At 54.6% G+C, this 26,216-nt stretch overlaps 1 long non-coding RNA gene across 2 annotated transcripts; it reads left to right on the forward strand.

Moving 5' to 3' along the window:
- Positions 1 to 1,645: 1,645 nt before the first annotated feature.
- LOC309868145 lies at positions 1,646 to 12,497 on the forward strand. Of its 2 annotated transcripts, none has more exons than XR_014313525.1 (3): positions 1,646 to 2,529; positions 9,813 to 10,008; positions 11,528 to 12,497. It is a non-coding gene; the product is annotated as an uncharacterized lncRNA (long non-coding RNA). The 2 variants fall into 2 exon arrangements; XR_014313526.1 differs by having other exon boundaries at positions 1,646 to 1,796.
- The last annotated feature ends 13,719 nt before the right edge of the window (positions 12,498 to 26,216 follow it).

The following is a 26,216-nucleotide window of genomic DNA, read 5'->3' on the forward strand; positions in this document are numbered from 1 at the left end:
CCCCACCCACAGGCTCAGCCTCCTGGTGGAAATCATTGCACCACGTCCTCGACGAGGGACCGAGGGACCCGGGCTCCCCCACAAGGTCAGCAGCCTGAGCTCAGGTATGTGACCCAGCCACTCTCACCAAGGTCATGGCAGGCCCCCAGCCGGTCTCCCTTGTCCCCGCCGCCCCTCCCGCCCTTCCTCCTCACAGCGGCTGGAGGGAGCATTTTGTAATTAAAAACTTGAAAAAACTAAATAAAAAATAAATGTGCATGCAGTGAAGTTTACTCTTGGGGTGTCCCGGTCTGTGGGTTTTGATAAATGCAGACTCATGTGCCCAGCCCCCGAGAGTCCCCCAGAACAGTGCCGTGTCCCAGGCATGGGCCCCATTGCGCTCAGGCCTCCTTTACTGTCTGACAGCGAGGGATCTGGGTTCTGTCCAGAGGGATTAGTAAGAAGGGAGATCACCCTTGCATCTAAAAGAAAACCCAGCCCCAAGCCCCAGGGCCCAGCCAGCACTTTCCTGCCCAGGACACGGGCACTGTAGGTCCCTCCCCTGGGAATGTTTTTTCCCTCTGGTGCCCTGGCCAAGCCCTCTTCTCCTGAGTCCCCAGCCACAGCCTCGGGGGGCTCGGGGGGCCTGCTCTGTCATCCTGACAAGGAAGGAGCCCTCCCCCCTGCCTGCTCTCCTGTGTCCCCTGGGGGCTTTTCTGGGGGACACCCGCCCTGTGCAGTGCTGTGGGCTTGCTCCTCTGTGTGTCCCCTGCATTGGCCGTGAACTCAGCTCTGTGAGGTCAAGGGCCATATTGACACAGCCCACCAGCCACAGGCAGGCACGCACTCAGTGCTTAATAATTGCTCAAGGAAGGCCGCAGAGGGCTGTGAACTCACTTGCTTTCTGATTCCGAGCTGCACCTTTTCCAGGATGCCTTGTTTGCCTTCCCAGAATTCTCACACATCCATCCATCCGTCCGTCCATCCGTCTGTCCACCCAACACCCCCTGGGGCTGGATTTGTTCTCATGTGCCCGTCCAGGACTCACAGAACCGGGGAAGGCTAGTCCCTGCTTTCTCGTGGTCGGGAGATAAACATCCCCCTCCGGGGGCACTTCCGAGACCGGAGAGGACCCTCCTCTCCATTTCTTCACCTGCTCGCCTGGTCACAGTTCTGGGAGGAGAGTGACCCTGGGATGACCCACAGAAGGGACAGTGACCTGCCTAGGGAGAGCTGTAGCTGCCCTGGGCAGCCCAGTCCCCGCAGAGCCCCACCGCACTCTGAGAAAGGCTGCTTGGGGCAGCAGGAGATGGGGCAAGGGGACAGCCTTTACATGGGGCCCTGGGGTGGTCCAGCGGGAGCCTGGAGCCTGCGAGGGGCACCTCAGAGTCAGAGGTCCCCAACTACCCTGTGCCTGGTGTGGAAACTGGGGTACTTTTCCTGGGCTTTTCCCTTTCTACCCCCACGAGGGAGCCATGGGTCCCTGTGTTTCTTGGTGGGTCACAGAAGGATCCTGGAGATGGGGAACAGAGGTGCTTTGGGGGGAGGGAGGAACGAGCCTCGGCGTCACGGTGACAGCAAGCATGTCCTGTTGTTTCTGCCCCATGAATAAGCGCCACCTTCCTAAATGCCTCCCGCCCCGGCCGTCACAACTCCTGAGGGTGTCAAGCTGCAAGCAGGATCCAGAGCTCCCTGTCGCCAGAAATAGGCGAGGGGCCCCCCGAGGAGGCCGGGACTGCGTGGGTGGTGGCTGGCCGCCCTTCCGGGCACTGAGCTGTGTTCCCTTCCCAGACTGGAGTGATTCAGAAAGTAAGGAGGTGAGCTTTTTCCTTCCCTGAGGGTCACTTTTTGACTCCAGAGTTTTTTTGAGGCGACAGGACATTTTAGCCATCAGGGTGGAAGCCAGGGGAACCACGGCGCCTGGCACAGGAGACCGAGCGGTCAGCACTTGCCCACGGACTGGACAGATGGTCCTTCCCTGCCCTCTGCACGCACAGTGCTTACAGGGCGACAGGCGGCAGAACCCGGGGAAGTCTGGGCACCCGCGGCCCTGAAGAAATGCTCAGGTCTCCGGGGATGGGGTGGGGGGTGCGCGGCCAGCCACGTGCCCCGAAGGCCCCCCGGAGCGGCTTCTGAGCAGACCCTGCTGCCGCCCCACTGGGCGCAGGTTTCTCTGATGCTGCTGGGCCCAGGCTGGGGGGGTGGGTGCCACGCTGTCCCCAGTGCACCAGAGAGCGGAATGCGGCTGCCACCACCACCAGGATGGCTTCCTGGGTGCTCACCAGCTTCTGAGTCAAAGGCCCTTGTGGGAATGTCTGATGGGAAATCCTGGTGGCGTACCTACGTCCCACCTTGCAAGAGAATCTGGGAAAGATTTTGCCGTCCTTCAGGACTCTGGGGGTGGGGAGCCCCCAAACTTGGCAGGGGGACTCAGAGATGCATGGAGACCAGCAAGAATACACAAGCTCGCAGTGCTCCCCTGTAGACGTCCCACACTCGGGCCGATCGTTGCCTCCTCGGATGCTGCTCTCTGCGTGTCCCTGCATCTTGGTATGTCACCATGTACATGGACGCCACTCTTCCGTCTCCTCCCACCTCCCCCCAGTGTGATCATATCAGCAGTTTGGGTGCATTCGTTTGCAGGTTGTTGTGCCCACAGGGTAGGGAATGTAGTGTGGACACGTTGTGACAGGGGAACCCCGTGTCGTGCCATGAGTAGGGCTATGGTGCTCCCAGGGCAGCTGTGGCCAATGACTTAGGACGTGCTCACAACAGCAGAAAGGTGTTGTCTCATAGTTCTGTGGGTCAAGGTCCGAGAAGAGGGTGTCAGCTGGGCTGTGGGCCTCCCGCCAGCCGCTGGTGGCCAGTATTCCTTGGTTTATGGCCACTTCCTCCCATTGTCACCTGTTGCCTGTCTTCTCCCCTGTGATCATCTGCTCCCCACCCCCCCCGCCTCCCTCTCATGAGGACACTTGGGACAGTATCAAGAACCCACACAACAATCCAGAATCTCGTCTTCTTCCTCATATCCACAGAGACCCTTTTCTCCAAATAAGGACACATGTATCATGTCTGCGACAAGTTCCTCCCTCCGGTTTCCTTCCGCATTCTTCTTCTGCATCCTCTGTGTCTTAGCTCTGGAACCACCTGTACGGAAACTCTAACTCTCAGGACTTTTTTTACTCCTATTACTATTATTGTTTCTCTCCAATGGGGAAATTCCTTTGATGTTATTTTTGATGCTTCTTTTGAAGATGAGTTACTGCGTTTGAACCAGCTTTATTGAGGTGTAATGGACACACAACAAACTGTGCCTAAAGTGTGACGTTCACTAAGTTTTTACGTAAGTATAGGCTTCGAGGACATCACCACCATCAAAATAACAAACACAAATGTCTGGCTATGGAGCCCCTCAGGGAATCCCTCCCTTACAGTCCTGCCATCTCTACCTTCTGTCACATGGATGAGTTCGGATTAGAGATTTATAAAGATGGAAGCAGGTGGGACTCCCTTCTGTTGTCTGGCTTCCTTTACTCAACGTGATTATTTCAAAATTCACCCATGTCGTTGCGCCCACCAATGGCTCATCACCTTTTCCGGTAGTGTAGATGGATGTACCCCAATTTGCTTTTCCATTCATCTCTTGATGGACATCTGGGCTGTTTCTGGTTTGGGGGTTATTGTGAGTAAGCTCCTATGAGCATTCACGTACAAGGCTTTTTAGGACATAGATTTCCTTTTCTCTTGGGTCAGTAGCCGGGCGCAGAATGGCTGGGTCCTCTGGCAAGTGTATGTTCAACTTTGGCAAACTGCCAGACTGTTTCCCAAACTGCAAAAATCATCTTACTCTTCGACCCGCAGCATACGAGTCCCCATTAGCTCACAGTTACACTGGCACTTGGAAAGGTCTGTCTCCTTAATTTTAGCCAATCTTTTGTTTGTTTATTTAGAGATAGAGGGAGAGAGCATGGGCACAGGGTAGGGGTGGGTTGGGGTGAAGGCAGAGGGAGAGAGAGAGAGAGACAATCTCAAGCAGACTCCAATACCCAATACAGAGTCTGACTCGGGGCTTGATCTCATGACCCTGAGATCACCACCTGAGCAGAAATCAAGAGTCTGACAGACACCCAAGTGACTGAGCCACCTGGCATCACATAATTTTAGCCAATCCAATAGATGTGTTGTATGTCCCTGTGGGTTAATTTGCATTTCACCAGTGAAGAATGATGCATCTTTCCATCTCCTTATTTGACATCATATGATCTTTTTTGGTGAAACATCTGTTCAAATCTTTGTTGGTTTTTTAATCAGATTGTAGGTTTCTTCTTTTTTTTTTTTAAGACTTTGTTTATTTACTTGACAGACAGAGATCACAGGTAGGCAGAGAGGCAGGGAAAGAGAGAGGAGGAAGCAGGCTCCCTGCTGAGCAGAGAGCCTGATGTGGGGCTCCATCCCAGGACCCTGGGATCATGACCTGAGCTGAAGGCAGAGGCTTTAACCCACTGAGCTGCCCAGGCGCCCCTTCATTGTTGGATTTTGATAGCTCTTTATATATTGTGGATGCAAGTCTTTTATCAGATAGATATGTACTTTGCAGAGATTTTTCTTTCAATCTTAGTAATGAGATTTTTAATGTGTAAGAGTGCTGTGTGTTCTTTTTCACTTTTACAGCACCCATTCTTTAGCTGATGCAATATTTTATTTTGGGGAGGGTATTAATTATAATTAAAAAAATTTCTGTACTATCTCTTCTATTTTTTGCCCTGCTTTCCCTTGGCCTCTTTTCCTCTTTGCTTTTGGGTTAGCAGGTTTCCTCCAAGACCCAGTTCCCCTGGCTGTCTTTTTATACCCAAGAGTGAGCTGGTCCTAGGTTTGACACACCTGGGCTAGGCTCAGTGCCAAGTGTGTCTCATGGAGAAATAATCCAGCCGCAAGCCAGGAATGCTGCTGGGGAACCTTCCAATGTCAGTGCTAGTTTCCTTAGACCCACTTAGCTTCCCGGAGCACAACCTTTGGTCCTCTGCCTGGGGAGGCCATAGCCCAGCCACTGGCCCTCCTGGGACAGGATAGGAAGGGATCTTCTTGCCAGAGCTTGGTGGGCAGAGTTTCACTGAATCCTATGCTGTTCGGCTTCATGCCTCCTCTCTCCCCTTTCTTGCTTGATTTTTCCATAAACCTCATGTCTTGGGGCTGGCGGTAGCACGGAAGGAAGGAGAAGGTGATGCTGGCATCAGACAGGAGACAGGTGTCCCAGCTTTTGATGGGACACTTTCTCCCAGTCCCCACGCTGTCCTCCTGCCGTCCTGAATCCAGCACCCGCCTTCCTTCCACGGCACCTGGAGCCTCAAGCCCCTGTGGGTTCTGTGATCGAGGGGGTGTTTTTCTTGGGTTCTCCTCTTCCTGCGGTTAGATGGGAACCCCCTCCATTCTGTCAGACCTTTCTTCTGCTTTCTGCCAGCTAAGAATCCACTAACTCAGCTGCTGTGGTAGACTCTGCGGGTTTTATGATCTTGTAGGGTATTATCTTTTTCGATAACACCTCCACTAACATTTAAAGGGGTTTGGGGGCCGGGGGAGACCCATGGATGGCCACTTTGACCAAAACCAGTATTTCTCTTTTTGCTTATAGCGCCCCTTCTTTTCATATGACTTATTTGGTTATTCCCGCGGCCTGCTCGCGCTCCCTGAGTCATTACCTGCTCTCCCTCCCCATCCCCCTTGTCCCTCACTGCATTCTGTCCCCTCTCTACCAGGCCAGTGGTTTCCCTGCAGCCCAGATTTCTGAAGCCACTGTCGACTTAGAATTGTTGGTCCTGGCAGGTCCCCGGATGCTGCCAGAGCCTCCCCAAGACCCTTCTTTTCTCACGGTCTGGGTGCTGGAGTCTGAGACTGGGCGTTGGGGAAAGATGGGTCCGGTCCTCTCTCTCAGCCTCTTGGCTGTGACATTTTCACTCTAATATTTTTGTGGCGTTCTCCTGGCATGTCTGGGTCTAGCTCTCTCTCCCTTTTATAAGAATACAGACATATTGGATCAGGCCCACCCTAACGACCTAATCTTAATTCGATCACCTGCGTTGGTCACATTCTCAGGTATGGAGCTTGGACTTCAAACCTTTCTCAGGAGACACCATTCAATCCACGGCCCCCGTGTCTCCCTGCCGTAGACCGCGTCTGCCGAGAGAGGTCATCCCCTCCCCTTGGCATCCGGAGGCAAGCACGTGCTCCCCGGGTCTGTGCACATCTTCGTCCCCTTGCCATGGGGGTCTCTTCCAAATTAGCAGTTCCGACATTGTGGGCAGATGGACGAACAAATGATTCCAAGAGTGAATCTTTACCCAGCAACCAGGACCGGGCCGTGTTAACAACTTTATGGTACCTCCTGGGACTCAGCGGCTGGCCGGCCCCCTGCGTGGTGGAGGCCATGAGTTGCCCAGTCCGCATTCTGGCTCCGCTGCAAATCTCAGGGTGGGCCCTAGCAACGCTTTGTCACCTGTCAGCTGCAGCTGGAAACAGTCCCGAGCGGATCTTGTGAAAGGACCTCATGGGTGCTGCGGGCACAGGGCCCGGCATGCTCTTGTCGTTTACTGTTACCTGGAGTCCGGGATTAAACGTGCCGTGGCCACAGCAGCAGCGGGCGGCTCCCGGAACCAGACCGGCCTTCCTGCACCTGTGGGTGGGGGTGGGGGGATGCAGCTCGCTGGCTCCGGGAGTGGAGACAGCTCCGTGCCCTGTGCGGGGGCCGGGGCCAGTCACTGCGCTCCCTTCCCTGCCCCTCTCCCTGGGGTCACTCTGGGGCTCTGACTTTTCCTTAATTTCTGCTCATTTAATTACATGCTCATTCATTCCAGAGGAAGAGGTCAGGACAGCTCGAGGCCCGTCTCCCTCTGCCTGATGGGGTCGCGGAGCTCAGGCACAGCTCTGGGACTTTGGCCACTTGCTCCGGAAGTTTCCACCTGGACCAGGACCCCCTTGAAGGTGCAGGCCGGGGACACACCCTGGAAAAGTCCTCAAGGCAGATCACCTTCCCACCCCCACCAATAATAAGAAATGATCATAAGCTAACATCAGCCCCTCTTGGTGGACAGAACGAGTTTCAGGATTTTTATAATTACTACTTTATTTAATGTTCAAAACACACCTGTGAAGTAGACATCTCATTTTACCTCAGGGGTACTGAGGCGCACCGAGATGCAGTAACTTGCTTCAGCTCACGGAACTAAGAGACGGGGGTGTGCTTGGCGCTTGGGCCCCAGGTGCAGTGTCTAAGCACCCACGCGAGCTCCCGATGCCCCGCCGGCCCGTAGCCTGGGATACCTGGTGTCTGACAGCAGCTCGGGGCAGAAACCCCTTGCAGAATGGAGACAGAATCAAAGGCCTCTGCGGACGGTGTTTACTTGGGAGGTTACTGCATGCAGCAAGCCATGGCAGGAGGAGCTGGGCTCACTTCCATCCCACAAAAGGAGAAGGCAGAGGGCGTCTTAATATCCTCTTCCCCGCAGGTGTCCAGCCCCCTGGATCACCATATTAATTCCCTTGCCTTGCCCAGATTCCAGATGCTGCCCACATCCCGGGCTTGTAGCCCTTCCAGCTTCAAGGCCAGCAACGGCCTCCCTGTCTCTCTGGTAGGGCTCGGGGTCAAACCTGCAGACACACGCCTAAGCTAGAGAGGAAGGGCAAGAAACAGGGAGTCAAGACCGAAAGGACGCAGGAGAAGGAAGTGGCTTTGGAGCAGGATCCCCATGGAACAGTCTTGCAGCTTCCGGCTAGCACGCAGGCCCGCGGCTCCCAAGAGGAGCCCCCCCAGCTCCCCATTGAGAGCAGTTTCGTGGGGACTGTGAATCAAGCGGTGGGTGTGTGGCTCGGTTGGGAAGGCCTGAAGATCTCCTGCCGGAACCTGACCTTTGAGAGGGTGTATGTGAGGACGGAGTGTGGTCAGGCCGCTCTGGCCCTGTGAGGACTTCTGACCTGCTGGCCATGTTCTGAGGCCGGTTTATACCATATACTCGACACCGTATGGGTAATATTATGAATGTGATCCACCCCCCCCCCCCCCACCGCAGCGTTACTGAGATATAATTGTTGCACATCACTGTATAGATACGCCTCAAGCGTAGAGCGGGACTGTCTGATTTACGCACATTGCTAATGAACGTCATCTCTCCTACGCAGGGTGCAATTTGTTCGTGAAGATCGGGCCGCGGTGGTGGGCTGCTTTGCCCTGCTTGTGAAACTCTAGGGGACCCTTGCTCGTCTCTGGTGCTGGGTGTTTCCCTCGGCTGCCCCCGCTCCTTCCCAAGACCGGCTTCTGTCATGCTGGAACTTTCCCAATCTCTTCTTCATCCCCATCCGTGCCCTCAGACTCCCTCTCTCCCTTACATAAGCCAGAATTGGTTTCTGTGGCTTATGACCAAAAAGCCCCACCGGAAACAGAGGAAACGTGTGGGCGTGTGTGAGTGTGAGCGTGCCAGTGTATACAAGTCACAGCACGCGTGTGTATGTGTGAGCGGGGGGGCAGATATGCATGTGAGTGTGTAAGTGTTGTGTGTGTGAGTGTGTAGGACCCACTGAGGAAAGCCGGCTCAGCTTTCGGAATGCCCTCACAGGCAAGGAAACATGGAGGAAACCCTTATTTTGGGTTCGTGGCCCCCAGTTCTCCCCCAGGCTGGCGGTTTACGAGTTACTTAGGGCAAAGAGGTGAGGAGCGGGTTCTGCTCCCCGGCACAGGAAGCCTTGGCAGTGGGGGGGGGGGGGCGCATTCGGGCCGAGATGCAGGAGAGAGAGAGAGAGGGCCATGGATCGCAGTCCGGGCTGAGGGCGTGGCCATCTTCTGACCCAGCTTCTCGAGATATAGACCCAAGTTAAGTCACCTGACCCGGGTGACACAGAGACTAGGCAGCTGAGCTGGGTCTTGGATCGGAACTTGCCGTCAGGGAGACGTGGGGCTTCGGCACCGGGGTCTGGAACGTGGGGCTGGACGATCGGGGTGTGGAAGGGGGATGCCGGGAGGGGGTGGTGTAGAGTCACGTGGAGGTGCGCAGTCTGAGGACGGGCTTGGTCACACTGCTGGTGTGTGATCTTGGGTTGTGCAACAATGTGGGTCTTCCGGAGTGTGAGCCTTTGTTTTCCAGGCAAACGATATGTGGTCAGGGATGAGAAAGAATGGTCACTGCACCCAACTGGGAACACGTGTTTGGATCATGGTAGACATTCATTTATCTTTTTCAATGCTGTGCAGGCCTACTGTGCGCCACCCACCGGTTGGGGACTCCAGGAGGGCCAAGCAGCCTTCTTGCTGGAGAAACCAGGACATCTGGGGAAAACAGATAGTAAACGTGCAATTTGACACATCGTTATTGTTTAGCCACTTCTGTACTATGTGTCCAGGACTGGTCCCCATGGAGGTGACGTTATGAGCTACCACTGGAGGAAGGCAGGTTTGGCGGGGAGCGTGGGCAGCATAGACCTCAGGTGGTGGGAACAGCAGGGCAAAGATCGGGGGGCTGGGGTCAAAGGACGGGAGGAAGAAGGCTTTTTGTGATGAGTGAAGTGAGCTTGATTGGGCGTCATGGGGGCATTGGGGAATGGAGCGAGTGCCTCAGGGCTGGGTCTGGGGGTCGAAGAGAGGGAGAGGTAGAGAATGGCCTTGTTGGCTGCAGAAAGGGTTTAGGCTTTGTCCAAAAGGGTCAAGGGAAACCACTAGGGATTCAAGTGTGCAAGTGTGCATGTGTGGGTAAGTGTGCGTGTGTGTCAGTCACTTTCTCTCTCGATATCTTACTGATTCTGTTTCTTTGAAGAACGCGGGCTAATCCAGATCTCTCTTCCTGCCCCTCCAGAACCCTCTCCCCTCCCATACGGCAACTCCACCTTGGCATGGCCCCTTGCCGCTTACAGCCCAGGCCGCACTCATCCCGGGTCTGCTCCCTGCGGTCCCGTGAGGCTGGCTCCCAGGAGACCCTTGTCAAACCGCGAGCCGTGTCGTGGTCAAGTGCATGGACGGCCGGGTCCGAACCACAGTCCTGCCCCACGTGGGTGCATTGTTAAACTGCTTGTGCCTCAGTTTACTCATCTGTAAGGAAGAGGTTATCCTGTTACCACCCATCTCGTGACTGGGATGAGGGTTCAATACCTCAGCTCTCGGTTTTACTGCGGGAAATCTGCAAGTCAGACAGGTGAAGAGGGTGCGTGCTTTCTCTGCAAATCGGAATCGGAACCCGGTGAGGCCTTCCTGACCTCTGAGGGTCTCAGTCTGCCTGCCTGCGAGGTGGTAGCACCAGGCCCACTCATTGGGAGGCTCTAAGCAGGGCCATTGGCTCCACATTGTTTGTGCCCCCGAGTGAAGGCAGACAGAGCTCACTGGCTGTCTCTGCAGAAAATGCTAGAGGACCAGTGTCCCTGAGGTCTGGCCAGGCTGGGCAGGCACTGGGTATAAATAATCCTGAGCTGCCACTCTGGGGTCGTCGGGTGAGCTCTCTGACCTTCCAGAGTGCAGGGCGAGTTACTGACTCTTTCCTGAAAGACGGAAAAATACTTCTCACTTATTGCCGACGCGTGTGCCGATCCCAACCGCCGAGCAGCCAGGGGCCCACGGAGCCAAGGGCCGCAAACCTCTCTGCTCGGGGAAGGTTCCTGAGATGTGTGAGACTTTCTTTAACTGGCCAAATAGACAAGCCAACCTTAAACCAGAGACCAGGTTCCCCCTTTTTGGGTAAACTGATGAAAAAAAAAATCTGCTCTGTAATTTCCAGTGACAGAATCATGAAGTGTGACCGGCCGGGTGTCAGCCTGAAGGTCACGGGACTGAGATTCGATCAGACATGCTTTCACTGCCCATTCATTTTAACGATATTTTATTTTTTTAAAGATTTTATTTATTTATTTGAGACAGAGATCACAAGTAGGCAGAGAGAAAGGAGGAAGCAGGCTCCCTGCTGAGCCGAGAGCCCGATGTGGGGCTCCATCCCAGGACCCTGAGATCATGACCCGCGCTGAAGGCAGAGGCTTTAACCACTGAGCCACCCAGGCGCCCTGTTTAACCGATATTTTAAAAAAAGCACTTCCTAAGCTCTAAGTGCTGCGATATCGGAGTAAACAAAGCAGACCCAACCCCTGACCTCACGCAGTCTGAATTCTGCAGGAGGAGGCTGAAAATAAACAAGATGAATCAAAGCTATGAGAACACTGGCAGAGTGAGCAGCCTGGGCTGACCAGCCGGGGAAAGGATGGGATCTGTGGGGACGAACCATCCTCAGAGCCCAGGCCTGATGCAGGGGGGTCTGCTTCTAGCCCACTTCATAGCGCCATGTGGGTGTAGGGGAGGCTCTATTCCCCCAGTCTTTGAGGAACTGGGCCCCTGCGGTCTCATGACCTGCCCACCCCGGGGTGCCTAGTGTCTGGGAGCCCTCCATGGATCCTTGCACGGGGCCAGTAGCCAAGCGAAAGGAGACATCACGGGAGACTGTGAGGCAGTTCTGGGGATGGGCTTGGAAGGGGTGCACTTCACTCTGGCCCACCTTCCATGGGTCGGACTCAGCTCCTTGGTCTCTCCTAGACTATCCGAGGAGGAGAGGCTGGGAGCGCGGCTGGCCCGCCACGGACGGGAGGTACTGGTGGAAACGAACCAGGTTCTTCTCCAGTCGCGGAAATGGCAGTGGAAAGGACCCGATCAGGTAGGGCTCCTAGGTCACGGTCAGGAACCTACGATTTTGTCCTAGGTGCTGGGGGCCTGGTGGGGGGCGGGAAAGGGAAGTGACGTCCCCTGGTTTATATCCATGACCTGCCTCGGACATGAACCTGCGGCGCTCTGTGTTTAAGCACGAAAACTCAGGGGCTTCCCATTTCTTCATCTAGAACAGGAGAAGAGAGTATACCCAGACATCTTTTGGAAGATTTATTGATTTATTTATTTTACAGAGAGAGAGAGAGAGTACATCTAAGCAGGGGAGGGGCCGAGGGAGAGAATCTTCAAGGAGAGTCCCTGTTGAGTGTGGAGCCCGACGTGGGGCTGGATTCCATGACCCTGAGATCATGACCCACGCTGAAACCAAGAGCTGGGCACTCAACCGACGGAGCCACCCGGGCGTCCAGCCAGATTTTTCTTAATACGCCTCACCTCCACATCCCTGCCTCTTCTATGGCTTCCTGGAGACCTCAGCAAACAAGGCCTGGACAATCCTGAGGGCCCGGAGCAGAGGGGGACCGGGGTGGGAAGGAGCCCCTCCACCGAAGGCCCTTCCAGGATGCTGGTCTTTCTCACTTTCCCAGGAATGACACAGAACATCCCTCCCTGCTCTTCCCGCCTCCTGGATGGTCGACAGAAACCCCCTGATGTCAGAAACCATCTTTTGCCCAGAAGAGCCTCCCGATTCCTCTCGAGAACCTGATTCATGCACATCCTAGCAGGTTCCACTCAACACCTCCTGTTCCTACTTACTCCTGTCCACAGCGATTTCTCTCGTCCCTGAAGTTCCATAAGCCTCAGAGTGTCTAGTACCCAGCTGAGTAAATGGCTTGCTCATTGATTTATGATTCATTATTTTTTTTAAAGATTTTATTTATTAATTTGACAGAGAAAAATTACAAGTAGATGGAGAGGCAGCCAGAGAGAGAGAGATAGGGAAGCAGGCTCCCTGCTGAGCAAAGAGCAGGGACTCGATCCCAGGACCCTGAGATCATGACCTGAGCCGAAGGCAGCGGCTTAACCCACTGAGCCACCCAGGCGCCCCAATGATTCATTATTTTTAAAGGCTCATTTGTTGAGCACTTTTTATGAGGAGTGGAATTCAAGACCTTAAAGTGACAGCATGGCTTAGGAGGTGGACAGCGGGGAGGTTAGGCTACACGGCAGAAGTAGATCAATCCTGACGTCTCCGTGGCTTAAGCAACGAAGGTTTCTTTCTTACCCTCATCACAAGCTGGTTAGACTGTCCTCCAAGCTTGGACTCGACGTGCTGTGTTATTTCCATATATTTTCAATATTTTCTACCAGTGAGAAAACAAGGGCCAGGATTTGTTTAAATTAGCTGATTGATTTCTCTTAGCCAATTTATTTTTGTAAAGACAGATCACAAGAACAAAAAAGTTGGAGGTGCCTGGGTGGCTTCAGTGGGTTAAAGCCTCTGCCTTTGGCTCAGGTCATGATCCCAAGGTCCTAGGATCGAGCCCCTCATCTGGTTCTCTGCTCAGCAAGGGAGCCTGCTTCCCTTCCTCTTTCTCTGTCTGCCTCTCTGATCTCTGTCTGTCAATAACAACAACAAAGTTGCTCCCCCAGTGGGGTATCGACAGCAGCTTTCTTACTAGTAGAAGTCATTTCTGACACTTACGACCCCGGCTTGTTTCTGTTTTCTCAGTTCCTGCACAATTTATTTCCAATTTCCCTCATTCCTCAGGAAGCTCTGCTCCCACCCACTATCCACGGGATCTTGGCAGGACTCTGGGTGGCGGAAAGAGGCCATACCGCCGGGAGTCGCTGGGTTGATAGGGCATTCGTGTATCGATGAATTCGGGAATAAAGGCATGAATGAATTTAATGAGCGACTGCTCGGTGGGCCCCAGACCACAAAGGGCCTCACGTGCCACATGCTGGGTTTTGGTGGGTCTCCCGTTGGCTCCAGGGGCAGCGAAGCAGGGACCCAGGGCTGTTGGCGTTGGTTTCGAAGCTCACTGCTGTGAACACTGGCCGGAGCTGGGAGAGCACGGAGGTGGGGGTCCTGGGTGATGCTGGGGGGCGGGGTGGTGGCTGTAGAAGCCCAGGGTGTTCCTGGAGCTGGAGACATGGTGCCAACCCAGCGCTCTCTCTTGAACCTCAACTCGTAGCCCCTGGATGGCTGGGCTGTTAGGACGATCCTGCTGTGTTCATCCTCAAGCCCTCAGAAGGGCTCTCCCTGCACAGCTGTCCCGCTCAGATGCGACCGAGAGCCCAGAAGCTCTACAGGCAAACATGTCGTTTCCATTTCTCATTTGTGTATCTCAGAATCCCAGGAACATAAACAAAGCCATGTTTGTCAGCTGTGCTGGCCTCGCAGGGCTGAGTCAAGATGTCCCGTGCCTGTCCTGTGCCTCCGGGACTTTCTGTGAGTTGGCGGGGTGCACACACACATGCACACAGACACATGCACACACACGTGTACGTGCACACATGCACTAACAAACATACACACATGAACGCACACGCACACACATGCAGACACACACAGACACATGCACACACAAGTGTAGACACACACACACACACACACACACACACACACACACGTGCACACTGGACTCAGAGATCTGCTCTGCCTCCCGGCTCTGCCCTGACCTTACTGCTCTGTGATGGCCCTGGGTTTCCAAGTTGGTTTCTAGTGCTGTGATCCCTCGGAGGGGGTCCCATTGTGGATAAAATATCATGCCTGAAAACAATTAAAACGCTGTTTTGGGATAAGAGGTACGGAGGATGTTCTTACTCACTGCTTCCTAATTCCTGCCAGTTATGTGCTTTTTATCTTCAAAGCTCTTTTGGAAACTTGGGTCCGCTCCTGGTGAGAAGGGAATTTTGAATTTGCATGCAACTGTGTTAACTCTTTCCAGTCCGCAACGGCCACTTTCTAAGATTCAGCTGACTTAGAGCCAGAAGGGATCTTCCAGATGGGGAAACTGAGGCCCCAAGGGCAGGAGGGTCTGGTCAGTGGCAGAGCAAGTGGCGGGACCCAGGACTCCTGACTTTGTGTCAATGTATGTGGTGTAAACGCGAGGTCTTCAAAGTAAAAAAGACCTTTCAGCCACAAAGAGAGCCAGATGGCAGATACCTTATTTAAAATTGGTCAGTGTTCATTTTGTCCTCTGACAAGGGGGCTAGTTTCTAGGTTATAAGGCTAATGCTGGGATTAAATAAGTCGATGATGATAATGTACTTAGCCCAGTGCCCAAAAGAAGGAAAGTGCTAGAAAAATGTTAGCTCTACAACGATTGCCCCAGTGTCCAAATAAGGAAACTGAGGCTCAGAAAGCTCAGGTCTCTTGCTGGGCCAGAGTCTGTGTCCTTACCGACCACGTGCACTGTTTGTGCACAGGGGGACGTGGGGTGCACCTTGAACTCCTCTGGCAGGAATGTGACATGTCTCAGAGAGGGATCCCTGGGCAAGCCCACGGGGAACAGAAGCTGGGCGCCCGGGGCCTCCGTGGGGGCAGAAACATCCCACTCGTGGCCAGCGGACGTTGCTGGTTAGTTTGCTGTGTTGAGAGAGTGGAGAGAGAGAGGAAGGGAAGAGCCTGAACCCGGGCAGGGGGTGATGGTCCCATAAGGCAACCCTGACCCCGACCACCTGGGCCTTCCGTTGCTGACGTCACAAGGTATAACAACGGAGGGGTCTTGGGCTTCACGAGCAGGACGCCGAGGCCAGCACTGAGCCAGCGCTCGGGGAAACAAGAGCTCAGAGCTGGAGGGAAGAGCTCCAGGAGGCAGGCTGTGCAGAAGCCACGAAAATCATTTTGGGGGTGGAAGGTTGGGGTGTCGGGGGAGAAGGGTCTTCTGGAGGCTCTGAGCTTGTGAACTGAGAGTTTGGGTAAGATTTCTCCAAATCCCAGGAAGGCAGGGAAATCCCTCCGTGGGGTCCTTGATGCTTAGGTTTGTGTGCCTTGACCACTAGGTTTTCTGTGTCTAAATCAGTTGAGCTGTTTTTTTCATGAACCTGGAGAAACAGCCCCGAGAAATTTGCTGTCACCCACACTGACACAGCTCTCTGGGCTGTGCTGGGGGCCCAGGGCTGCGTCACTTGGCTTTCTGCATTTCCAGACCAATCCTGCCAAGCATCGGATGCCCCGTCCCCTCAGCCTCGGGCAGGACTGCCCACCTCCACACTCTGCATCTTCTCCTCGGATCCCATCAGCCACCTGCCTCTCCCTTCCTCCGAGCGCTCCAGAACTCACGGTCCGTCCGAGTTCTGGTCTTTCCACCTTGTCCAGCCCCCAAGCCCGGTGTCTGCGGAGGACTCTGCTCCCCGCCCCAGACTTCTCAAGAGATTGAATTTTCCTTCTTTTTAAAGATGTTATTTATTTATTTGAGAGAGAGAAAGAGAGAGCACAAGCAGGGGAAGGGCAGAGGGAGAAGTAGGGAGCCCGACGCGGGGTTTGATCCCAGAACCCTGGGATCATGACCTGAGCCAAAGGCCTAACAAACTGAGCCGCCCAGGCACCCCAAGGTGTTGATTTTCCCTACCATGTGCTGCAATCTCAGGATCTGGGAGCAGCGGAGTCAACATCTGTCGCTCTTCCCTCGACGTCCATGCTATCTCCTTCCTGCACAAAGTCCCTAGTTCCTTCCAAGTGCACTGCCTGTCTTCGCAATGCTTATTCCTTCCCGGGGCTGGGATGTCCTGATCGCCCCCTTAGTTACCAGTAATGTCAGCCCTCGGTTTGCCGACTCCTCACCACTGTGCCCTTCAATAGTCTTGGCAGGTGACTATCTGTTCTAGAAGTGGAGCCTGAACTGGATTCTTGCTCAGAGTCCTCCCAGGGAAAAGGGAGCGAGGTCAGCAGGACGGCAGGTGGAAGAAAAGCTGAGCGGTAAGCTGATCTCTGCTGGAAACCAGCCTCAGCGTGACCCCAGGGGAGCTCTGGAGTGTTGGCTGCACCTGGCTCCTTCCATTCTGCAGGGGGGACAGCCTCATGCCCACTGTCCGTCTGCCATCAGCTGAGGTCCACAGCACGGGAGTGCAGCCCGAGTGCAGCCTCCTGGAGTCTGGGCAGGCGCCCCCCACGTCGCACCCCCAGAGCCTCCCAGGTCCCTGATCTGAACGCACTGCCCGGGACCTTTCCCGCCACCCATCTCAGCCCCGTCTCCTATTCCTCCTCCTTCTGAAACTTCTCTGCCTCAACTGTCTGCTCCCCTTCTGACTGCACCTGTAAGCTGATGAGAGCTGGGAAAAATCAGACAATGGGGTGGCTTTCTTCCTTTTGTATTTAGGAGCGCAGATCTCTAGAGGGCCACGAATCCATGTGCCCTTCCCTAGAAACTTCCCTTTGTACGTCCCTAGTCTTCCACGTGGCTTCCTTCCCTCCCTCTTGGCTGACGATCTGATCTCAGATTTTAGAGAGACCGTCACCATATCCAGATGGGAGTCCCCTCTAGCTGAGTCCCAGCCCGCTTGTCGGTCCCCACGTGCCCCACAATAGAAGATGTGACCTGCTTTCTTTTCCCGTAGCTCAGGATTGCATCTCTCCACCGGCTCAGGGATGTTGCTTCAGGAACCGTCACCTGTCCTTCTCCCATCAGCCGTTACAGCCTTTCTGCCGGCTGCCTCAGGATGCTCCCCTGACCCCATGCCCTCCTCCACCCACGAACCACGGTCCTGCTCCCTGTTAGCTGTCCTGACCTGTTAGCTCCATGTTCTCCCCTTCTCCTCCAAGCCTCTCCATCTGGGTCTTGTCCCCTCAGTCCCCGCAAGTTGGTCCTGGCTGACCCATGCCTTCCATGGCACCGACGTGAATGCTCCCCTCCCTTGGCCTCCCCGTGTCATTTGATGTGACTGGTCAGTGTCCTTCCGAAACTCTCCCTCCCTGGGCTCCCCCCCCCCCACCTCCACAGGCTGTGACTGCTTCACTGGGTCTTCCTCCTGCCACGGACCCCGCAGAACTGGGGTGCCCAGAGCCCACGCTCAGCCCTGCCCCGCACCGCCCCCCCCCCAGCCGCCGTCTACACCCTGGAGGTGAGCTCACGTGGGCCGGGGCAGACTCTGAAGCCCATTCTCCAGCCCAGACATCTCTGAGCTCCAGATTTTTCCTCTCCCCCTGCGGCCCAGCCACACAGACCTTCTTTCTGCCCCTCATCCTGGGACCCTCTCAGGACCTCCCGGGGGCCTTTCCACCCCGCATCCCTCAGTCTGGAATGTTCTTCCTGAGAGCTTGGGGTTGCTGCCTTCTCATCAACAGCCGCCCCCTCAGAGAGCCTCCCTGCCTCCCCAGGCTACCAGGCACGTTCTCCACAAACCTGCCTTTGGTTTCCTGGGCAGAGTTCCCCGGTTCCCGCACCCCAGGAGAACGTGAGCTCCTTGGGGGCAGAGCTCTGTGACTCAAAGAATTCAACCCCTCTCGACGCCCCCAGTGTGTCCGCAGCTAACTGCAGAAGAACATGTGTGCTGCTCCGTTACGAACCAGCTCCGAATCCAGCAGAATATTCTCTCGGCTGTGGTTTGCTGATCCTGGAATCCTTCCTTCTCGCATGTGAGGTGGGATGAGGCCAGAGACAGAGATCGCCAACCCGGCCCTGTTGGCCAGAGGGTCTGTGGCATTTTTCTGGAGGACAAAAGCCACATCCTCTGTGTTCTGCATCCCTGGAAATCATGTGCACGGTGGTTGACCTGGAGATCCAGCAATGAACCGAGTGCTTGCCCGGGGGTGGGGGAGGGGCTCACGGCGGCACTAAGTCAACGAACAGGTGGGTTTGCGCTCCACCAGGAGCCTGGTGCCGGATGGGAAATCAGAGAGGGTAGGGAGGATGGGGAGTCCTGGGGCGGGAGGGACGCGTGCGGAGGGCCCCAACCGAGGAGGGGGGACGAGCAGCCCTCTGGAGGTACAGCTTTGCAGAAGGAAGAGCAAAGATGAAGGCCTTAGCAGGGGAGGGCCAGGTACATTGAGCAAGCGCCATCAGTGGGGTCGGATCTGCGTAGCCAGGGGCCCGATCCGAATAGCCAGGGAAGGGATTTTTTTAATCTTTTATTCTGGGTGGGACAGAAGCCTCCCACCTCTGGAGGGTTCTGTGCTGAGGAGCTTCAGATCTGATTATCCTTTCAAAGGAGCGCCCTGGATGCTATGTTAATAACAGGTGCCCGGGGGGAAAGTGGGAATGGCGGAGAACGGTTCTGAACATTTTGCCCCAATTCAGGGGAGCGATGATGGTGGCTTGAGGTGGACGGTCCCCAGCCCTATATGGATTGCTTGCGGGAATCAGAGGCGAGCTCCGTCGTAGCACGTCGTAGATAAGGATGCCAGCATTGTAGCGTAGCTCGGACAGTAGCCATCTACAGGACCGCTGTATAGCCTGTGCTCTGTCTACCAGCTTGTCCCCAGAATCTGGCAATAAAAACAGCTAACATTTAGTAAATGTCTGCTGTGTGCCAGGCACTGCCAGCTGGAGTAGGACACGGCTCGGAACCAGAGGTACTGGCAGAGAAACTTCATTCCACGGAGAGACTGACCAAGACTTTCCTAAGCAGATGCCAGGGGTCGGGGACAGGCTGAGGACCCACGTGGCTAACGCGGTTCAGCAGATCCAGGCAGAGGTCCGAGGGATCCAGGATGAAGTAGGTGCCCTATACATCCCCAGCGTCCTCACTCCCCACCAGCTTCTCACAGAGCACAGGAGTGGTGCTCTGTGCTGGGCAAGGGGCACACAGCAGAAGAAGCTACAGACCTTACCTATTAAAGTGTTTCAACCCCGCCAGAAAGAGATGCACAGTGCTCTCTGGGAATCCTCTTTGGAGCATAAGTAACGGGAACTCCAGCCAAAGCAGATTCAAGTAGGAAGGAATTTTAGAGTCCAATGTCACCAGAGTCCAGCGGTATGTCTGGCTTCAAGAGATGCTCACAGGATGGCACCAGAATCCCAGGACCCTGAGGACCAGTATGGGGAGGGGCGGACCCCCAAGAAGCTGTTACTGGAAATAGAGAAATGGGTGCTGGGTGTCCACAAGCCATAAAAGAAATCACAACAATCAGCTGGAGTCCAAGCCTAATTGCAAAATATTATTCAAGAGTATGCTGGGGAGGAGAGATTGATTCTGACTGTGTGCTCAGCAAAGGGTCGAGGGAAGGTACCTTTTGAGCTGTGGCATAATGATGCGTTCCCAGCCCGTAGAATAGGCAGGAAGAAAGATGTGTGGGCTGGGGGATGAAATGCGCCAAGGTGCAAGAGTGTGGGAGTGACCCGCTGCGTGGGGGTTGGGAGCCAGTGTGTGGCTAGGGGCTCAGGCGACTTACGAGCTAAGGGAGGAAATGACCTGGGACTGGATTGTAAAGAGCCTCTCGTGTCCCCTCGGACTTCCTTTTTTTAAGTAATGGAGAGCAACTGGAGATTTGTGCTCTGTCTTTGGAAAGGTGGCCGGTGGCAGAATGGAGACTGGACAGGGGCAGAGGGCAGTCTGGCAGAGGTTAGACTCTATAGACTTACCAAGAAGTTAGGCAAACAAGAAGTTAGACTCGACAGGACTTAAGCGCTGGTTAAATGTGGAAGCTGTGCGGCGGGCCGCTGCTTCCTTATCAAATGTCCGTGTCCTGTTTCTCTCCCAAAGAAATTTAGTTTTGTTCAGAGCAGCAGAATACCTGGGGACTACTTGCCTTTCACGTGCCTTGCGGTGGAATGTGTCCGTGTAACCCATCTGTGGCATTGCCGCATAAACAGAAGTCTACCGGGTGAAGCTGTTGTTCCCCGTTTGAAAAGGACACACTCAGGTGACAGGAGCCTTTGACCTACATCTTTCCTGTTCTTCCCGCTTGGAATATAATCACAATGCTTGGAGGTAGAGCAGCCTTCTTGTGACAGGAGGATGAGAGCTTCGAGGTCAAGGTGGTAGAGCCGGAGGCTATAAGGAATTTGGTTTCCTGATGGCTCCCTGAAGCAAGTGCACCAGCCCCACACTGCCTATCTCCGGATTTTATGTCATGTGGAGCAAAGAGATGCTTCTTTGGGAATGTCGCTGTAATTAGATCATGACACATCACGGCTCAAGCCAATCTTAATGTTAGAAATGACTTTGGAAGTGTGAAGAACAAGGTGGAGTTCGATGCCATTAGCTTCATTTGGGAAGTGGTTTGGAAGAAACTGTATCAGGAAAAGAGCCCACCACCCAAAGCCAGCCTGGCCTGTGGCTGATTGGGGTCCTGGGAAAAAAATCTCTTATCCGGCTGAGCTCCTGGAACCCCAGTAGCAACATGGAATTTTAAAGCTGAATTTATCAAGAAGACCAGAAATAACAGATCCATCATATAAGGTATCTGATACAAGCTATGGGTTCCCAATAACTTACGGATTTGTTTTGGGGATGTCAGAAAAGAGGCTGCCAGCCTTACTAGGGATTTAAAGTTGAGATTCGAGAAGCTAACACAAGGAAGGGCATTGTGAGCTCTGGCCTGTGTGTCCCAGCCTAGAAGGCCGCCTCTTAGCCTCTCACGGGATAAGAATGACCCCAAGCCAGGTGTGGGGCCAGGATGGTTCCTGAGGGGTGAGCTGGCCATGGGCTGGGGGCCACTACCCCCCACACCCCCTCCTCTTGTCCAGCACAAGTATGTTGAGGGCGGAATGACGTACAGACCAGACACAAAGATGAATAAGTATGGGTGGTCAGATGTTTGCGGGCTCGTCTTTGATATCACATTCATGCAACAACATAAACTCTGAGGAGCAAACACAAGGCTCTGGCCAGTAATGTGTTTATAATAGTTGTTGCGGACGGAGGTGGCTTTAATTCAGGCATTCCACGGAGTGACTCAGCTCTCATTTACCCCTTCATTCACGGACCACTTGCTGGACACAGGAAGGTCACGGGACCACAGTCTTCCTTGCAGAACCTTAGAGGACCACAAGCTCAAGGAGTCAGGTGATCCAAGGGCCAGAGGGGGCACTGGAAGCCATCGAGGCCACTGGCCGCTGGAGCTGAGTGTTGGCCCATTCTTTGCTGTTGAACTTCGTTGTTCAACCTCTACCCCAATACCCCTGGAGATGGGGACCCCCGTCCCTAAGGATGCCATCCACTAGGACCCTGGGAACAGGTTGCAGGTCTTACCGGACTCTTATGCTTCGAGTCTGGCTCTGTGTCAGGCTCCAGCCATGTCCACCCTATTCTCTTCCACCCTACATCAGCCTTACTGAGGCTTGAGTTAAGCCTGGGGGTCTGAGACGAAGACATCCCAGCCCTGGCCTGAGGACCCTGGAATCCAGAGGGGGAGGAAGGAAGCGGGCAGGGGGTGACAATACAGTGGGTTGGGTGCCCCAAGGGGTCATGCAGGATGATAGTTACGCAGATGCTTATGCAGGGGGGCCTCACCTGGCATCGTGGGAGTGCCTGGAGGCTGAGGTCAGCAGAGATTTCTCTGACTCCGGTCATCTAGACCAGATTGGCTGCAGCCCCTTCTTGTCACCCTGGGGAAACGCAGAGCTTTTTCCAATATTTTTGGGGGATTCAATTTCCCATGGATGCTTCTGACCCCAAGCCCTTGAACTCGATTCATGGCTTTTCTCCCTGCCCCATATCCCACCTGTGTGTTGAGCCTGACCTGGACCCTAGCTCCCTTGTTTCTGCGAACGAATCTTCTACGCATGTGCACGGGCATGCGTAGAAGACCCCCTGAGTGTCTGTGAGAAGGGGTGGGTGTGCATTGCAACAATGCCCACAGCCACCTGCTGAGAGCCCCCTCTGGGCCCTCTGGGCCCTCACCTGGGCTCCCCCTGAGCCCCAGGTTCTTACCATCCTGTGTGTGCACAGGCTCTGTGCAGGTCCCTCCCACTTCTCCATGCCCCACCTCCCCACTGGTCCCCAGAGAAAGAGGATCTGTTCCACAGAGCAGCCCCTCTCCACCGGCTCCCTGCACATGTCCAAGCCCACTCGTGCTCAGCAGGACCACGGGACCTTTCACAGAGCATGTTCTCTTCCCTTTAGGAGCAAGAAATTTCCAAGTAAGAGCTCTGCCCCTCTGGGATTTACTGTGTATCTGGAATGAGCTCAAACCAAGAAGTCTTGTTTTGTCCCTTGGGCTGCAGAGAACCAGCAGGTCTCCTCCTTCCTTGGGCAGAGGGCTGGGCCACCATCATGTCTTTGCTCTGTGCCAGCCTCAAAGGGAAGGGACAGGCCAGCCTTTCTCCGTGTTCCTCACTCCCTGTCACTGACTACAAGGGCACTTGTTTCAATTTCATGTTTACGGATTCCTCCCAGCCTGGTGGGCAGGCCAAGGCGCAAAGAGACTTATCTGGGCCACCTCTGTGGTCAGGGGTTATGAGCAAGTCTGTTGTGGCAAAGATTTGATGGGAAAGGAGCACAATTTTGTGCGGTCAGAGGGCATTTCTCGAGAGGACCCGTGGTTGGGCTTGCATTGGGCAATTGCATACAAGTTGGGTCAGGGAGGGGGCTTGGAAGCACTGGAGGCTTCTCTCTCCCTGGGAGTCTGTCTTGCGGTTCCTGAAGGCAGAGACACGAATCAGTGTGTCCACAGCCCTTGCTACCCCTGCTGACCCCTTCAACGGTCCCGGCAGCTGGGGTGGTGTTGGGGGGCAGGCGGAAGGCGCTGGCAGGGAGAGGAGAGGGAGAGACGGCTGACAGTCTGTCCTGCTCCTCCCACTGTCCCTCTCAGCCTTGCGGATGCAGGCGATGTCCCTTCTGCTTTTCCACAAGGACAAGATGGGAATTGGAAGAGCCGGAATCAGTAACATGGCAGCTGGTCTTCCTTCCTTGCTTCCCAGGGGTCAGGAGAGGTGGGCTTGAGCCAGCTCCCCTTGTTTTGGTCTCAAAACAAGGACACTTGGCTCAGAGACTGTGCTCCTTGATTGAGTTCAGTGACTGCCTTCAGCTAATTCAAGATACTCTGCCAAGGGAGACCCGTGGACTTGGCCGGTGGACTGGACGCGGTTTACGGCAAAGAGAGGAGACCAGACAGAAATCCTGTGGGAGGGAGATTGGGTGGGGTAAATGGGGCCCTCTTTCTAGTTGGAGATGCCTGAGGAAAATACAAGTGGAGGCGGATGCGTGCAGGTTGGGGGCACACGGGCAGCTCAGAGAGACCCCGATTCCCTGGGAACAGCCTTTCCGAGCATCCTGGGAAGAGTTAACGATGAGCATTCATTCCGGAGAGGGCCAGGGACTTCGCATGTTTAAGCAAGGACCGCAGATGACTGCTTCCCCCTCCAGCCGGAAAGCTTCAGTCCGATTCAGGTCTTGTCCTTAAGGTCCAGAGAGGCCATGATTTGCCCAAGGCCACAGGCCCTTTAAAGGGCCCCTGCCTCATGGCCCCGTGGTTTACCCATCGTTTCTGGCTGCCTCCCACAGGGGCATGTTCCCCCATCCTTTGTCCTTGAGAAGAGCCGCATGTTGCTTTGCTGACATATGAAGTTCACCTGTAAACTATAGGAACAAACAGAGAGAATTCCTAGGGATGGAGATTTCTGGAATTTTGTGCCCTGCCCGAGAGAGGATGTCCCAAGGGTCACAGGTCTGGCATCGGCCGGCCATGCAGGGAAATTCTCATCATGTTGACGTATCCTTTCCCTCCTCAGGAGATAGGGCCTGGGCGGAGCAGGTAAACATGGAATTGGTTTGGAAGTCCAGACAGAGAGCTGGTGTTCACAGCGTTTTGGGGCCAGAATGCCTGGCCAAGGAGTCCGGATGAGCACTCAGTCATGGGGCAGTTCTGGCGTGGAAAGAAAGCTCAATGCTAGGTGCTCTGACCGCTTCAGGGGCTTAGAAACACGGTCCCTTTCCTCCAGGCGGTGTGGAGTGGAGAGGAAGGCAGCCCGGTTTTGCTGCTTACGGGCTGTGTGACTTCAGGCAAGCTCCCTCTCTGAGCCTTGGTTTTCCAACCCTGAAGCAAAGACAGTCATACCTGCCTCAGTAAATTATTAGGGTTAAGCCAGCGAGTATGTCTGAAAGGGTTAGCAAAGTGCCAGGCCCTGAAAGGTGCTCAGAAACATCCATTTTTTTCTTCCCTCCTTCCTACGTGGCTGTACATGGCTGAGACAATGACACTTGTGGTCTGATGGGTTCCCCGGAACCAGGCTCCCCCGATACAGCCCCTGTGGTACCCATCTCAGCGGACACTCCGGTGCACTGGGAACAAATGTCTCAACGTCATGCTCAGGTCCGCCCTGTGGATGCGAGGACGCTGCTGTACCAGCCCCAGAGCCTCTGTGCTTGAACCGGGGTATCCCAGAGATGACTCAGGTGTCAAGTGGACCACTGATCCCATCCTCGCAAGAGAGACTCCTGCAACCAGACCCACTCTCGTCAGCAGCCAGGACAGATACATGAGGCTTGGCCTTCGCCTTCCCCCAAATGGCCAGGCTTCCCCAAATCGGCTGTACTATTTCCTGTCTCCGTTGCTTTGCACTGTTCAGACCCTCCCTTAGAGCCCCCTTCCCCTGTTTGCTCAGCCAGAGAGCTCTGACAAGCTCTTACGGGTCTGCTAGGACATCGTCTTCTCCGCAGACGCCTCCCTCATCTGAAGCGTGGACCCCCGGGGCTCTGTGCCAGAGATCTTCCTACTGCACCATTTTAAAGTTGTCTGGTTCATACCAGTTAGTATGTTGGCTCCTCTGCGCAGGCACAGGCTCGAACTCAGCTCCATCCTGCACGCCTGGCCCAGAGTGTGGCAGGAAAATAGCGGCCCTGGGGATGTTTGCAGGCACGAACCCAGCTGAAGCCGACGTCCAGGCACCGACACGCTTGGTGCAGTCGTTGCCCTAATGAGTTAGAAACCTGATGATGACGTTTATTTTTCATGCTTATGAAATTCTGAGACAAATGCAAGGTTCGGAAAGGTGTAAGGAGAGGAGGAATAAGTAATAGTCTCTCCCCACCCGGAGAGAGTTCCTGTTCGTGTATGATTTGTTCCTGGCTTCATTTCTAATGCGTGGTTCCGTCCTGTATCGTTTGCCAGAGTCGGAATCCCTTATGTCTGTAACTGGGCAGGCTCCTTTCCCCTGCTTATCATTACAGTATCATAAACATTTCTCCTGAGTTACTTGTAAATAACTTTTTTCAACAGTTGTGTAACCTCGCACCCAGGGAGCTTGCTTGGCCAGTGTTTACGGAACTTGTCCCTGTGATTAGGAATGAAGGTTGTGTCCCCAGGGGCAGTGCTACAGAGGACACTGTGATGACTCAGCTTTGTACACACTTGGTCGTCTGTTTGGAGGTGCAGGGCCCATGGCACACAGCCCGGGTTCGGCCAGACTGCACCCTGGCCAGGAACCCGCTCAAACGGCCACAGATACATGACGCTGATCTAGACAGCATTGATCTGCTTTTGTTTCTTTTTTAAGTGGAGAATTCACATACAGATTCTGTTCTACAGCTTCCTTCGAGGAGTCAGAAGATTGGGGAGGGGGGCTGGGCCCCCATTCCCACAGGCAAGCACCTGCTGAAGCCCGTCAGCTGGGTTGGGTGGGGTGTGAGCTCTCCCCATCACCCCGGTCTCCTGCTCACTCGGGTCCCTTCCTCTCTGTGGTCTCCTCCTCATGGAGCCATTTACCATTGCATCTGTGCTGGTTTTTTCCTTAGT

This window comes from Mustela nivalis (assembly GCF_964662115.1).
Source record: "Mustela nivalis genome assembly, chromosome: 6".
In the NCBI taxonomy this organism is placed as follows: domain Eukaryota; kingdom Metazoa; phylum Chordata; class Mammalia; order Carnivora; family Mustelidae; genus Mustela; species Mustela nivalis.